The sequence below is a fragment of the Mandrillus leucophaeus genome, unplaced genomic scaffold (assembly GCF_000951045.1).
Source record: "Mandrillus leucophaeus isolate KB7577 unplaced genomic scaffold, Mleu.le_1.0 Scaffold275, whole genome shotgun sequence".
In the NCBI taxonomy this organism is placed as follows: domain Eukaryota; kingdom Metazoa; phylum Chordata; class Mammalia; order Primates; family Cercopithecidae; genus Mandrillus; species Mandrillus leucophaeus.
Genome location: NW_012102865.1, coordinates 727,491 through 742,610, shown reverse-complemented (window position 1 = coordinate 742,610; position 15,120 = coordinate 727,491). Strand labels below are relative to the sequence as shown.

General features: G+C 35.5%; 1 protein-coding gene across 1 annotated transcript in view; it reads right to left on the bottom strand.

Annotated features, from left to right (window-relative positions):
* The window catches only part of USP25 (ubiquitin specific peptidase 25), a 112,014-nt gene that overhangs the window by 80,620 nt on the left and 16,274 nt on the right, over positions 1-15,120 (bottom strand). The window contains exon 4 of the mRNA XM_011984877.1: positions 2,571-2,733. The gene's annotated coding sequence lies outside the window, so the exon portion shown is untranslated. The remainder of the gene's footprint in view (positions 1-2,570; positions 2,734-15,120) is intronic.

The following is a 15,120-nucleotide window of genomic DNA, read 5'->3' as shown; positions in this document are numbered from 1 at the left end:
CTACCCCAGCTATATGCTTTGAAGTTAAAGGGTGATATTACTAGTAAACTTCCATAACTGGTCAATATATTTACAAGAAAAAGAATTAGAATTCCCAGTTGTTTCATATTAGTCCGACCAACTAAGTAAATTCCATCCCTGAGAAAATTCTGTAATCAAAACTTTACAGTACATTTACATCACAATTTGAATAACTTCCAACTCACTCACTCTGGAAAACAACAAAACTTCCAACACTAAGGTAGATTTTTGGCCCAATTTTTCATTCATAAGTAAAAAGTCCATTTATGATGGTCAAGTATTATATCTCAGTTTATATTTTAGAGTTAAGCAATAATGGTAGAAAATTTTTAAGAAGACTCTACTAAAGATAAAAATTAAAAGCTACTTAAAATAGTTTAATAGACTTTAAAATTACCACAAAAAGTAAAACTTCAGGTCATCTGTAGCCAAATTTTTCTGCCCCGCCCCCCCTAACATTTTCTACAGTTCGATGCTTAATGTTTTCTACTCCCTGAAAAGTCATTATCTTATTAGGCCATTATAACCTGAATTTTTAAGCTTATGTTACTTCTCCTAGATGTTTAGATTTCCCCCAAAGAAAAATAAATAAATCAAGCCCTCTTATACTTGCCTATGTTAGGGATTAAGCAGCCACTAAACTTAGATAAAATTTTAAAACTAGTATAATTACTAGTTTTTAAATAAGCTAGGCATTTTTTTTTAAAGATAATTTTTTGCTAACCCATTCCCTCCTTCTCAAAAACAAAAACAAAAAAAACTAAGCTAAAAAGAAAAGCTAAGATTAGCAAACTTAGGGTAGAAATAGATTGTGACTGTATCAAGATTAAACTGAGCTGCTGAAAGAAGTTTATTCTACTGAAACAAAAGGTCATTATCCCTATATCAGCATTTATCATTTCAAACAGAACTTCCGTACAAATACAGGATGGAGAAATAAAAAGCAACTATTCTAACAATACTATTTACAAATACTTTATTTCTTCTTACACTTTTCTAAGAAAAGCTTCTCATCAATGACCCTCATGTATCTGTCACAATCGTGCTGAGACAGCATCTACCTGACCAAATACAGGCAGCAAAACATGTTCATGAACACTCAGTTCACAGCCTTACAACTACACTTAATATTTTAAAACTGTGTCTGAATTATAACATGTACAAACCTTCTTAATAAATACTGCAAGTAAAGTGAGATGGCCTATTAAGATGATCTAAGAAACTCTAAGGTATCAACATTTTAGATACTATTTTTGGCATGTAAGTAAACAAATAATGTATAATCAAGGTTAGAAGCAAAGATACTACTATAGATTTGTGTTAACCCAGGTATTCCTTAGCATCTTAATGTCCTGGAAAAACCAACAGCATAGCATATTACTTATTAGGATGCACCACAGCATATTAAAAAGTGAGGTAAATCCAGAAAAACAAAGGAAATCAAATTATGCGGTATTACGCACCAGAAGCAAAAAGGGAGAAAAATGTGAAAACTATAGCACTGAAGTATATTAAAAAAGTTAAAATTACAGGTTAGCAAAAACAGTTAACTTGTAGAAAATGAACAAAATAACCTGTTAGTTGCCTTAATACCATATGAAAGTTTAAGCTGTCATACACACAGGTTTGGAAAGTTACAAAATGAAGACATATTTTGAACTTAAAAAATAGCATGCATGTACAGTGACGTAAAAAGCATTCATCAGGAACATGAAATAATAAGCTATAATTCAACTGCCTTACCAAAAAAACACAAAATATTAGTTAACTTTCCTAAGGAGTAATAAAAATTAAGGACATATTATTCATAAATTGTTCCAAAGTTTTACAATCTGATGGAAAACATTATCAATGTCAACTGAGAACGATAAAGAATTCTGGTAACAGTCATTAACACGTAAAGGAAACTGTTTCAAATTGAGAAGACAATGGATATCTACACATACATATGTCTCTTATTTTAGAATAAACAGATCAAAAAAACATCATTAAGGGATTTCTTAGTAAAAAAAGACAATGTGTTATTCTTAATTTATCAATATTTATTCATCACATCATTTAATATGCAAACTGAGAATTATTTGCAAATCTATACCAACCTCAAATAAAATGCCTCTTCTTATTAAAAATATTAAGTGTCTATAATTCTATAAACAACATTGTCTAGTATATACAAATAAATCTAATCTGACCCACAAAAAGCCAGCTCTGGTTTCAAACTTGGTTACAATGCCTCTATAAATTTGCAGGGAAATATATACAAAATTATTTCCACCCCAACAATTCCTAAAGGCAGAAAGAAAGGATAAATTGATTCCAAGTAAGTGAAAGGTATAAGTAGTGATCTACTGTTAAAAAACACATACTATAAATGAAAAAGAAAGAGGGATGGGAGGATACGGCAATCCCCAAGCTAGTTTATTAGACTAAAGGGTATATTAAAAACTTCTCTGTACTTATCTTTGAAGTACACAACTTAAACACAACCAATTCACTTTCCATAGCTATCATACACATCAAATAAGAACTGAATAAAGAAAGATCCTTACCTGAATAACAGCACTAAACCAACAAGTATTGCCAACATTCTTTAGCCCAACGGGAGCTTTGTCCTGTCTTTTTCTATCATAAGGGTTTCGAGAATCCCTCCAAACTTCTGTAGGTGTCCTCTTCAAACATGCTTTATTCTCTGCTATGCTGGCTTCAAGAACTCTTAAGCAATGGTGGAAAAAAATGCAGCATTATATAATGATATATCCCAGCCATACCACACATTTTAAAAGTACTTTCATTACATAAGATTTGAATAATGTACTTGAATAATATTTATTACTAACTTTACTCAAATAGAGGTTTTAGCAGTGTCAATGCTAATACATAGAGAAGTGTAGCCTTTCTTCCTAAGAAAAATGAAATTTCAAACATGAAATGGTAGTGTTATATAACAGTACAGTAAATCACATTTCAACAAGTCAGATATTTAGTACCAGAAATATATAGCATCTAGATGGATTTTCTGAGAAGTAACGATTAAAGCACGTATCCACAATGTAACATAAGGACTTCTTATAACAATTACTCTGAATCAAGAAAACATTAAAAACTGAACAAGTTGCACTTTTACCACTGACCACTTAGTTTTTCTACAAAAAAAAGTTAACTGAGTTAAACTTTATGATTCCTTTCAATTCTTGAGATCTACGTCCCTATGAGAGCCAAGTAATGGAAAAGAAAACCTATAGTTCACTGCTTTGCCCAAAAGTTTGCCTTTGGGAAAAACTAATGAAATATTAGAATACATATTAGAATAACAAAAGATAGTTAACCTTTCCAAAATAAACTCACCTACGAATATCTTAAGCATATCTAAATCTGTGAAAGTAATGCTACTTTGCTTAATAATGTTTCTTGCTCCTGAGCACGCAACAACACAACTATAATCGTAACCGGAAAACCCTGGTTCCCACATAGGATCTAACCAAGCATTCTGCCTGCTCAAGAAATGTGTTACTTGCTACTTGGCTTCAGCCAAAAAAAAAAAAAGAAGAAAAAAAGAAACTTGTTACTTATTATTCTAAATCACCATAAACATCATTCAGGTATTCGAACCACTTTGTGTTAATTACTAGAACCTCAATTTTTTGGTTCAAGAAAATCTCATTCATTCTACACCATTTTTATCCTAAAGATTTTATCCTATCAGATTAATGTCAAAATAATATTATTTTATCCTTAACATCAATACTTACTACAAGACATTAGATACAATGAAATCTAAAATATCACTAAAATATCCCATGTGAATACAAAAGTCAGTCTTCGGGAATCAATAAAACGTACATTTTTGAAAAACTGGTAACAACACGATATGCTAAAATGTAAACTCATGTAGTTAAAAGTAAACAGGTCACACTTCTGTCACACTTAAGAGTGACCCAACGGGGCAGCACTACTCTCTGCCCAAAAATCAACTCCCACAGGCAACGCCAGACTCAGCTTTTTTCACTAAAAGACACCAGAAGTTCTTGAAAGACATTTACTTAGATGAACTGGGGCAGAGGAAAACCAAGGAACATCTAGAACATTCTACAGTTACCAGGAAACAAGTTTTCAAGAATACAAGGGAGAGATAAAAAGAGAGTCAACTTGACTCTCCTACTGGAGACCTAGGAGGTCCTAAAGACCTTCTAACAGTTATTGCAGTTTGGCAGAATGATAATAACCAGAACAAATTGAATTTGTACAAGACTAGTTTATGCTCAAAAAAGAAAGGTTAATGTACAGTATATAAAAAGTAACTGTAATACAAAAGACGGTGGTATATAGAAGGCATATTTAACTTTTTATTGACTTTTATAAATGGCAGTATTCTCATTTGGAAATTTTGTTCCTTTTGTAATATATATGTATATTTAGACATTTAGATACAGCCAACTTATTTTTATCTTGGTAGTCAGAGATAAACTAAAACATGGAGTAAGTTCTGGGAAAGGTAGATAAAAATGATACCATAAAACAAGTAGTACCAGTGATCCTATGTAAGAGACAGAAGAGGTACCCAGCAATTGACTAGTACCAGTGCAGATAGACAACAATTATGTAAAAAGACGATTCTACAGCATAGTCTAAAATATAAACTGCTCAAAAGTCTAAAAGAACCAGACATAATCCTGAATCTATAGCATATGAACATCTGTCATTATATTTAACTACTAATTATACCAAGAAACAAATCCTTCTTAATAATGTCAACAAAGCAGATATAAGCAGGAAATGGTTCATATACACATCAGTTACAGAAAACTTGAGGACATCTGATTTCTGCACAATACACCCTAAGTATATTTTTCATATTCCAGATCTGGGCTAAGATTACTAAACCCCAGGAAGGTCTTCTGAAATGTTTTAAGTATAGTCAATTCCTTTATGCCCCTCTTCTGCTCTACCAAAAAATACACACCACTTGATTTGTATGTTTACATATAAAATATTTAATGAAACGTCACATTGATATATTGAGATAATGTAAGCTTTTTAGTTCCTTTGCCTTCTCTCTCCCCACACAGAACTTGCAAGAATGTGTGGCCTCAAATGTACTTCTAGGAGCAAGTAACGCCTGAACCATTTGTCACACCATTCCAAAAAGGAAGTTAGAAGGGCAAGAAAGTTAAGGATATGAACCAAGACAACATCTTCCCAGCACTCCTATACAACTTTCTTTTACAGAGGTCAAATGAAGTACAAAGTGTAACAACTTTGATTAAAGTTCAAGAGATGCATGTAACGGCTCACTGCTCCTCAAAGTCACCTACGATCTAAAAATAATAACCATTCCCTAAGTAGCTCAATTCAGTCATATGGCAGATAACATCATTCACTGTAACAAAAGTACCGGTTTTTAAGAAACAGGTTTATCATAATACACCTTAACCAAACCACATGGTAGAATTATGGTGCAAAAAAAAAGAATGTAGGTGAAAGAGGAATGCCATGATTTCATGACCCTCTTATTAAACATATTTTATCACCAGAATTTTACAGCATGCCTCAGTAGGTTTCCTCCTACCATCTCCTCTTGGTTCCTAAAGAACTTAATAAACACACTTATCACTGTGCCAAAAATGTTAACCAGTGTCTCCAATCAGTGTCTGAAAAGTAGAAACAAGAATTTGCTTTACTGCTAGAGGGAACATTATATAATGAGGGATAAACACGTTTTTAAAGTAAATGGATGATTAAGATATTAAATGCTGCTACTTCTCAGTTACTGATTGACTGACTGATTGTAAAAGTCAACCTCTAGCTCAAATACTGCTCTATTGCTACGCCTGATCCCCTTCTGTAATCTAGTACTGGCACCATAAATCCAAACTTTTTATAAAGCAAAATCCTGCATAAGGGTTCCTCCCCGGCCTTTCCAATGATACCACCCAAGCTCTTAAGTATAAGGCATGCAACAGCTAAAATCCAGTTATTACCAGCTGGTAGAGGAAAAAAAAAATAGGTAAATCTCAGAGAGCTCAGAGAGAGCCTATAACAAAAGGTTTGAAGGGTAAACTCATAAGCCACAAACCAAAAACCAGCCTGACCTATCACCTTGCTTTATCTTCTCAAAATTGGTCATGACCTTGGTATTAAGCAATATAAAAAGATGACAAAATGTTTTTGCTGCCTCTTTTCCTTCCACACACTACACTAAATGTTTAAAGCATTTACATATGGTAGATGTTCATGTTTCCATTAAATTTTATTACACAGGGTTTTCTTTGGGGGGAAGACAGGGTGTTATTATTTTATCATTTTGTGTTGTTAAATTGCCTATAGCAGTAATACTGAACATATCCCACTTTATAGCTCACCTAAGCCCCTTTTTGGGAAGTATTACACTCACTGAGAAACATGCATATACTTTAAGCTGTATAGATCAACCAGAAAGAAAAAAGGGGGGGGGGGGAGAGACATCTCATTTGATTTCCTAAAAAAGCAAAAACAAAACTAATAGTATTTTAATTGGGATCAAACTAAACCCATAAATCAATTTAAGAAGAACTGACCAGTTTGATGATGGTCAGTATTCCAATTCATGAAACAGCATATGTTTCAAAATATTTATGTATTCTTTAATGTGTCTTAATGATGTTTAATCATTTTCTTCATGGACGTTCTTGTATATTTCTTAGATTTACTCCAGGTAACAGTTTTTGTCAAAAATCAGTTGGCTGTAGGTGTGTCCATTTCTGGGCTATTCTGTTCCACTGGTCTACGTGTCTGTTTTTTACACTAATGTCATTGTTTTGCTTACTATACTCTAGCAGTATGTTCGGAAGTCAGGTAATGACGCCTCTAGCTTTTGTTCCTTTTGTCAGGCTTGCTTTGGCTATTTGGGCTCTCTTGTGGTTCCATATGAATTTACGGGATTGTCTTTTCTAATTCTCTGAAGGGTCACTGAAATTTTGATACGGACTGCAGTAAGTCTGGAGATGACTTTAGGTAGTATGGCCACTTTAACAATATTAATTCTTCTAATCCATGAACATATGATGTATTTCCACTTGTTTGTCTCTTCTATTTCTTTGCTCAATGTTTTAGAGTTTTCAGTGTAGAGATCTTTTATCTCTTTAAGTTTATTCTTAGGGTATCTTGATTTTTTGTAGCTATTGTAAATGAAATTTTCTTAATTTTTCAAATAACTCACAATTAGCACATACAAGTGCTGATTTTTGTACATGAACTTTGTGTCCTACAACTTTACTGAATTCATTTATGAGTTCTAGCAGTTTTGTGGTCAACTCTTTAGGGTTTTCTATATTTAAGATCATATCATCTGAAAACAGATTACTTTCTCCTTTCCAATTTCGACGTCTTTTATTTCTTTCTCCTGCCTAACCGCTCAAATACTTCCATTACTATGTTGAATAGGATTATTGGAAGTGTGCATCTTTGTTAGGTTCTTGATCTTAATGGAAAAGCTTTCATTTTTTTCCCCATTCGGCATACTACTAGCTGTGGGTTTCTCAACTATGGTCTCTATTGTGTTGAGGTACATACTTTATCTATTTCGAGAGTTTTTATCATGAAGGGATGTTAAAATTTGTAATGTGCTTTTCTCTGCATCTACTGAAATTATATGGTTTTCGTTCTCCTTTGTTAATTCGTTCTCCTTTGTTAATGTGATGTATCACATTTATTGATTTGTGTATGTTGAACCATCCCTGCATCTCTGGGATGAACCCTGATCATAGTGGATGACGTTTTTAATATGCTATTGAACTGGGCTTGCTAGAATCTTGTTAAGAATTTCTGCATCTAGGTTCATCAGGGATACTGGCCTGTAGTTTTCTTTTTGTTGTATCCTTGTCTAGTTTTTGAATCAGGGTAATGCTGGCCTCATAAAATGAGTTTGGAAGTATCCCTCCTCTCTAATTTTCCAGAATAGTTTGAGAATTAATATTAGTTGCTCTTTACATGTTTGATAGACTTCAGCAATGTAGCCATCAGAAACTGGGCTTTTTTTTTTATGTCAGGCTTTAGTAGTTCAATTCTCTCACTCATTGTGGTCTGCTTATTTTTTTCCATTTCTCCTCAATTTAATCTTGGTAGGTTGTGTGTTCAAGAATTTATCCATTTCTTCTATATTCTAGAATTTGTTGGTATACAGTTGTTCATAACAGTCTCTTGTGATCCTCCAATTCTGTGATACATTAGTAATGTTTCATTTTTCATCTCTGGTTTTATTTATTTGAGTCCTTTTTTTTTTTCTTAGTCTAAAGGTTTGTTAATTCTGTTTATCGTCTCAAAAAATTTCATTGATCTTTTGAATTGCTTTTTTAGTCTTCATTTGTTTACTTCTGCTCTAAGCTTTATTATTTCCATCCTACCAATTTTGGGTTTAGTTTGTTCTTGTTTTTCAAGTTTCTCTAAGTTGCACAGTTAAGCTGTTTATTAGAAATCTTTCTTCATTTCTGATGCAGGCATTTATTGCCATAAACTTCCCACTTAGAACAGGTTTCACTGTGTCCCATAGGTTTTGGTATAATGTGTTTCCGTGCTCCTTTGTCCCCGCAAACTTTCTAATTACCCTTTTAATTTCTTCACTGACCCATTGGTTATTAAGGTGCATATTAACTTCCATGTATTTGTTGGTTTCTAATGTTTTTCTTGTTGTTGATTTCTAGTTTTATACAGTTGTGGTCCGGTAAAATACTTGATACCATCTCTAACATATGATCTTTACTGGAGAATATTCCATGCACAGTTGAGAAGAATGTGTATTCTGCAGCTGTTAATGTTCTGTAAATGTCCACGGTGTAGTTTAAGTCTCATGTTTCTAAATCATTTGTCTATTGTTAAAAGTGGATGCTGAAGTCCCTAATATTGTTGTATTGGAGTCTATTTCCCACTTTAAATCTAATAATATTTTCTTTATCTATTTGGATGTTCTGGTGTTCAGTGCTCATTTATTTACAGTTATGTTCTTGGCGAATTGATCCTTTTATTTTTACATAATGACTTTGTCTCTTCTTACAGTTTTTGACTTAAAGTCTACTGTATCTAGTACAAGTATGGCTACTTCTGCTCACTTTTGGTTTGCATTTGCATAGGGTATCTTTGTCCATCCCTTCACTTTCAGTCTATGTTTATATTTAATGATGAGGTATGTCTCTTATAGGCAACATATAGTTGGGTCTTTTTTTTTTTTAATCCATCTAGCTGCTCTGTATTTTTTAATTGGGGAATTTAATCCATTTACATTCATGGTTACTATTGATAAGTAATAATTTACTCATGCTATTTTGTTTTCTCAATATTTTGAAGATCCTTCGTTTGATTCTTCCCTTCTTGTTTACTTCCGTGGTTTGGTGGTTTTCTATAATGCTAAGCTTTGTTTCCTTTCTCGTTTGTCTATCTACTATAATTTTTCTTGTGGTTACCATGGAGCTAACATAAAGAGTCTTATAGTCACAACAGACTATTTTAAGCTAATAACAACTTAACTTTGGTCACACAAAAATAATCTAGACTTTTTCCCTTCCCTCCCCTACCCTGCCATGTTTAGTGTTTTGATTGCTGTAATTTACATGTTTTTTTTTTTTTTTTTGGAAACGGAGTTTCGCTCTTGTTGCCCAGGCTGGAGTGCAAGAGCGTGATCTCGGCTCACCGCAACCTCTGCCTCCCGGGTTCAAGCGATACTCCTGCCTCAGCCACCCAAGTTGCTTGGATTATAGGCGTGCACCACCATGCTCAGCTAATTTTGTATTTTTAGTAGAGATTGGGTTTTTTCATGTTGATCAGGCTGGTCTCAAACTCCTGACCTCATATGATCTGCCCACCTCAGCCTCCGAAAGCGCTAGGATTAGAGGCGTGAGTCACCACGCCCAGTCACATCTTTATCTTTCATGTGTTCCTTAGCCACTAATTGTAGCTGTTGATGTTTCTGACCTTTTTAACTTTAAACCTTCATATTAGAGGACTGAAGGAATTACACAGCACCATTATAGCACTGGGGTATTCTGAATATGATTATGGATTTACCTATATTGATGAGTTTTGTATTTTCACATATTTTCAAGATATTAATCATTCTTTCATTTCCTATTATTTCCTGTACGTGTTTCTGTAAGACCAGTCTAGCGGTGATGGATTCTGTCACCTTTGCTTGTCTGGAACGTCTCTATTTCTTTTTCATTTCTTAAGGATAGCACTGCCAGATATATTCTTTCCTGACCGTTTATTTATTTATTTTTTTCCCAGCACTGTGAATATGTCATCCCACTCTCTCCTGTCTTGTACTACAGTCTCCGCTGAGAAATGTACTGACAGTGTAACGGGAATTCCCGTATATGTGATGTAATGTTTTCGTCTTATAGCTTTTAGAATTGGGTACCTTTGAGAGGATTTTGGGGGGTTGAATTTTATTGGGGATCTTTTTATTCCTAGATGTCCATAACTTCCCAAAACTTTCTTCCAAGAAGTGAAGAAGGGCACAGACAATCTATTTAACCAAATGGGTGGTCTATGCCTTTCTTCACTTCTTCTTTCTCTGGCACTCCCATAATATGAATATAGATTTGCTTAATGGTGTCTGGTAAGTCCTACAGGCTTTCTTCATTCTTTGGTATTCTTTTTTCTTCTTGTTCTTCTGTGTTATTTCAAAAGATCTGTCCTCAAGTTCAGAAATGCATTATTCTGCTTGTTCTAGTCTGTTACTGTGGCTCTCAATTGTATTTGTTTTTTATTTCATTCACTGAATTCCTCAAGCTCCAAGATTTCTGTTTTGTTCCTTTCTGTAATATCTTTGTTCAATTTCTCACTCAGCTCATGAATTTTTTTTAATTTCGTTAAATTGTTGTATTCTCTTACAATTCAGAAGTTTCTTTAATGTCATTATTTTGAATTATTTTTCATGCATTTCATAAATATTCTTTTCTTTCGATTCTGTTACTAAAGGTGCATTGTGGTGCCAGGTTTGGACACCAGGTTTGGAGGTGACAGGTTTCCGTGCTTTTTCATGATTCTTCTGTCTGTATGTTGGTATCTATGCATCTAATGAACAATTGCTTTTTCCAATTTTAATGAGGAGTTTTCATAAGAAGAGGCTTTTTCCTGTTGATGGGTCCTAGGGTGCTGACTGGAAATGGTGTGTTGGCTTTGGTTCAGGGTGGACTCAGTAGTGAGGTCTCCATACACATTATTCAGCTGGAATCCTCACCTGCGATGTCCGTGATTATCTCAGTGACCTAGTATGCAGGAGACCATGACTGTGGTGGCATGGTTTTTCTGGAGTTGGGGGCAACAGGCTGGTTGCTGGCCAGGCACATGCTGATGCAGCAGGCCAGAAAGGTTGTACGACGGTCTTTCCTGAATGGCAGGGTTACTGCTGGGCTGGCTATCAGGCCAGGGGTGGATGCATGCAGGTCTGGAGGCTGTGCATGACTCTGGTGATGTAGGGTTGAGCTGTGGGTAGAATGCCTCCAACCCAGCTACTGGACTAAAGGCAGGCAATTGTGGCCCAGCAGCTGTGCAGAATCCTCCAGTGATACAAGCAGACAACCTTTGGGCCAGCTGTTCAAGCTGGGAGCAAGTTCACGCAGGCCCATTGGCTGTACACTACTCTCTCCCTTGGGGTGGGGCCACCTCCAGGCCAGCTACTGAGCCAGGGACAGGTGTACACTAGCCTGGTGGCTGCATGGGGTTGCCCTGCCATGCAGGCCCACCTGCTTCCCTGGGTAATAGGGAGCCTTGTGGGTTTAGGCATCAGGACCCCAGTAGTAACTCTGAGCTTAGGCTCCAAGTAGCCAAAGTATTAATGCTAGAGGCACTTGTGTGAACTTTGCGGAATGAAGGCAATGGCTCTGGGATACAGAGTGGCTACTGGCCTCCAGGTCAGAAGCACTCCAGATGTGGGCTTGGTTTCACAGTTTTGCCATCCCTCAGCTGCTCGGGTTGCAGGGATGCAGAGTGTCAAAGAGGTTCCTGCTCTGGGGGAATGCAGCCACATGTACTTTCAGCAACTGTTTATGCTGGACTTGGGACCTGTGAGGACTGGGGAACGCTCTTGTAGCAGTGACTGCTGGCATCTGCGGCGGTGATGAGTTCTCATGATTCCCAGCTTACCTTCCTTCCTAGAAGAAGAACCCCCAGCTCTGATTCAATCCTGGCAGGGGAGACAGTATGGCAGAGACAGGATACTTTGCTCTCCTCCCTGTGGAGCTATTCTTGACTCCATGCTCCACAGGGACTTTGCCGTTCTCCTGGTGCTCTCCAGTGCATTTCCTCAGTCACTCCAGACAAAATAAACTTATGTATTGTTCTGGTTCCTTTTCGCGAGGGGGATGAGAGCCAAGCAACTCTAGTCGGTGATCTTGCTGACATCACTTCCCATCAGTCTTTTTAATTTTAGCCACTGTGATGGATGAATGCTCTAATGTGTTCTTCAATGAGATGAACAGAATAAAGCTTTTGATCAAACTTGCACAACCCAGACTACCACCCCTGCCACAATCGTAATACCCAAAACGGAATCACATCCGCAATCATATGCAGAGTACACATTAAGGAACTCGATGTTTCTAACACAGAGGCTACCACAACTTGTCAGACATGTGACTCCTACCAAAAGCTGACCTGTGTATCTGACTGCATGGGGTGTGGCTCCTGCCACCCGGACAGACTGATTACATCGGCCAGTTGACCCCTCTTCCTGGGGATATCAGTGGTACCTCACTGTTGCTGATACTTTTTCAAGTTGCACTGTCGCTGTTCATCAGTCACCTACAGCCCCAACCTTGTGGCCCCGGAAACTAATCTGTGTCATATTTCTTTCTTTTCCAGGCCATCCATAATCTGACATAATGCACCTTGATGGTTATTCGATGGCTCTTCCATGCTCCTTAGCATCCACAAGTATCTGGTATTACTGAGCACTGAAATCCTTCTTAAAGATCAATTTTAAAAGATTTCTAACTCTGCCTCCCTCATCCACTCCTGTTTCACACACCGTCTTTAGGCAGTTCCCTTTCACACTGCTTCCTCAGTAATGATAAGGATAAAAAATGCAGGCGTTATACAGACCTATTTTAATAATTCAGAATTCCACCCTGACTATTCCTGGACACGATCCTTCTTTCTTTCCCCAATGGCAACTCCAGGCTGAAGATAATAAGAAATAACTAGCTGAAACACAGAAGTAATGAGGAAAAAAGAGAATCTGCAGTCTACCATTTCTTGAAATAGTTGAAGGTGCATGCTCTTTGTAACAATTTTAGCTAGAAAACTTAGCACTATCTTCTAATGAAGCACTTCAAAGTTATTTCATGAGGCAAGCCATTTTCACAAGAAATATACCATAGACACAAACCAGTCACAATGTAGTTTATTAACAAATTTCAACTGTCCATATTCCACTTGTGTCCTGGAAGTGACAATCAAGAGATAATAAATACATCCAATTCTGACACTAAAAAGTATATAAATACTTTAAAAACGTTCTACTTAAAAAATTTTATCATGAAATATATAAATGTCTAAACACAGGATTCTAAGATGTAAAACGGTAGGCTTTATCTCATCTAATTATACACAATGTAGTATCCCAATGTGTAACTTCACATTAAATTATGTCTACTAAAATATAATAAGCAAATGATTCTGGAATTTTATTTGCAAAGATTTTCCCTATATGAACTTCAGTAATGAAGAAGGAGTTAATTTACTTTTAGCATAATATATAAATGTCTTCCTTTAAAATGCATCATTTTCTCTTTTGAATTTAGATTTCTATACCTTAATAAACCCATAGGAGCAAATATATCTCTAATAATGTTTAGCTAGAACTCTCCACATCCTCTTTTTCGAATACAACATGATCGACATATGAGTTTATTAAACGTATATTTTGCATTGAACATCCATTTGTTCATTATGGGTTATTGAATTTACACATAACTAATATGACTCTTTTACTTCTAGGGAGTATAGTTTTATGGCATGTTACACTATGCCAAATCTCTATGTCATCTACAATAATAATATCTACTAAATATTTACTATTTTTAAATTATATTAAAATGTAAAAGACCTAGAATGAAAAAAAGTATTATCTGAAGAGATTTTGTTTTGCCATTTTGGATAAAAACAACTATCCAAAACAATAATATAACATATACATTGAACTGAGTATCAAATTAGGAACGGCCTTCATCCCTTTTTATATTATCTTACTTTTATTATATAATCAGTACATGTTGTTTTAATTAGAAAACACATAATAGAACTACTGATACTAATTGGGTATATAAGCTCACACACATTTTATATTCATATGTTCATATAAATTCATATAAACAAAAGTATAATTCTAAAAATAATATTTGCATCAAGTATACATTCTTTTCATAACCCTTTTCACATAAAATCATGCCCCTTACATATGAAATCCAACTCATGTGTTTTGTATTTAAAATATTTCTCAAAGTTTAAGTATTATCAAGTTTTATAATTATTCAAGACAATTATGTATTGCAATACACATTTTAAAAAGAGAAAAAGCCCAATTCATAGAATTTCTCAAATGCTTCAGAAAACAAGCCTAACTACGTATTTTTTGGTTTTCATTTAAAATTCCTGGCAATAAATATTAGCCACAACTAATGAGGGGGACAACGGATTTTTTTTTTTTTTTTTTTTTTTGATACGGAGTCTCGCTCTGTCACTCAGGCTGGAGTGCAGTGGCGCAATCTCAGCTCCCTGCAAGCTCCGCCTCCCGGGTTCATCTCATTCTCCTGCCTCAGCCTCCTGAACAGCTGGGACTACAGGCTCTGTCACCACGCCCAGCTAGTTTTTTTATATTTTTAGTAGAGACGGGGTTTCACCATGTAAGCCAGGATGGTCTCGATCTCCTGACCTCGTGTTCCGCCCGCCTTGGCCTCCCAAAGTGCTGGGATTACAGGCTTGAGCCACTGCACTCAGTAGACAATAGACTTTGATTAAGTCTTTACATAATATAATGTCTTACAAAGTAGTTTCCAAAGTAACATTTAAAGACATTAAAAAGTTGCACTAAGATAAAAAATTATATACCTTTGCTAAATATAGCATTTT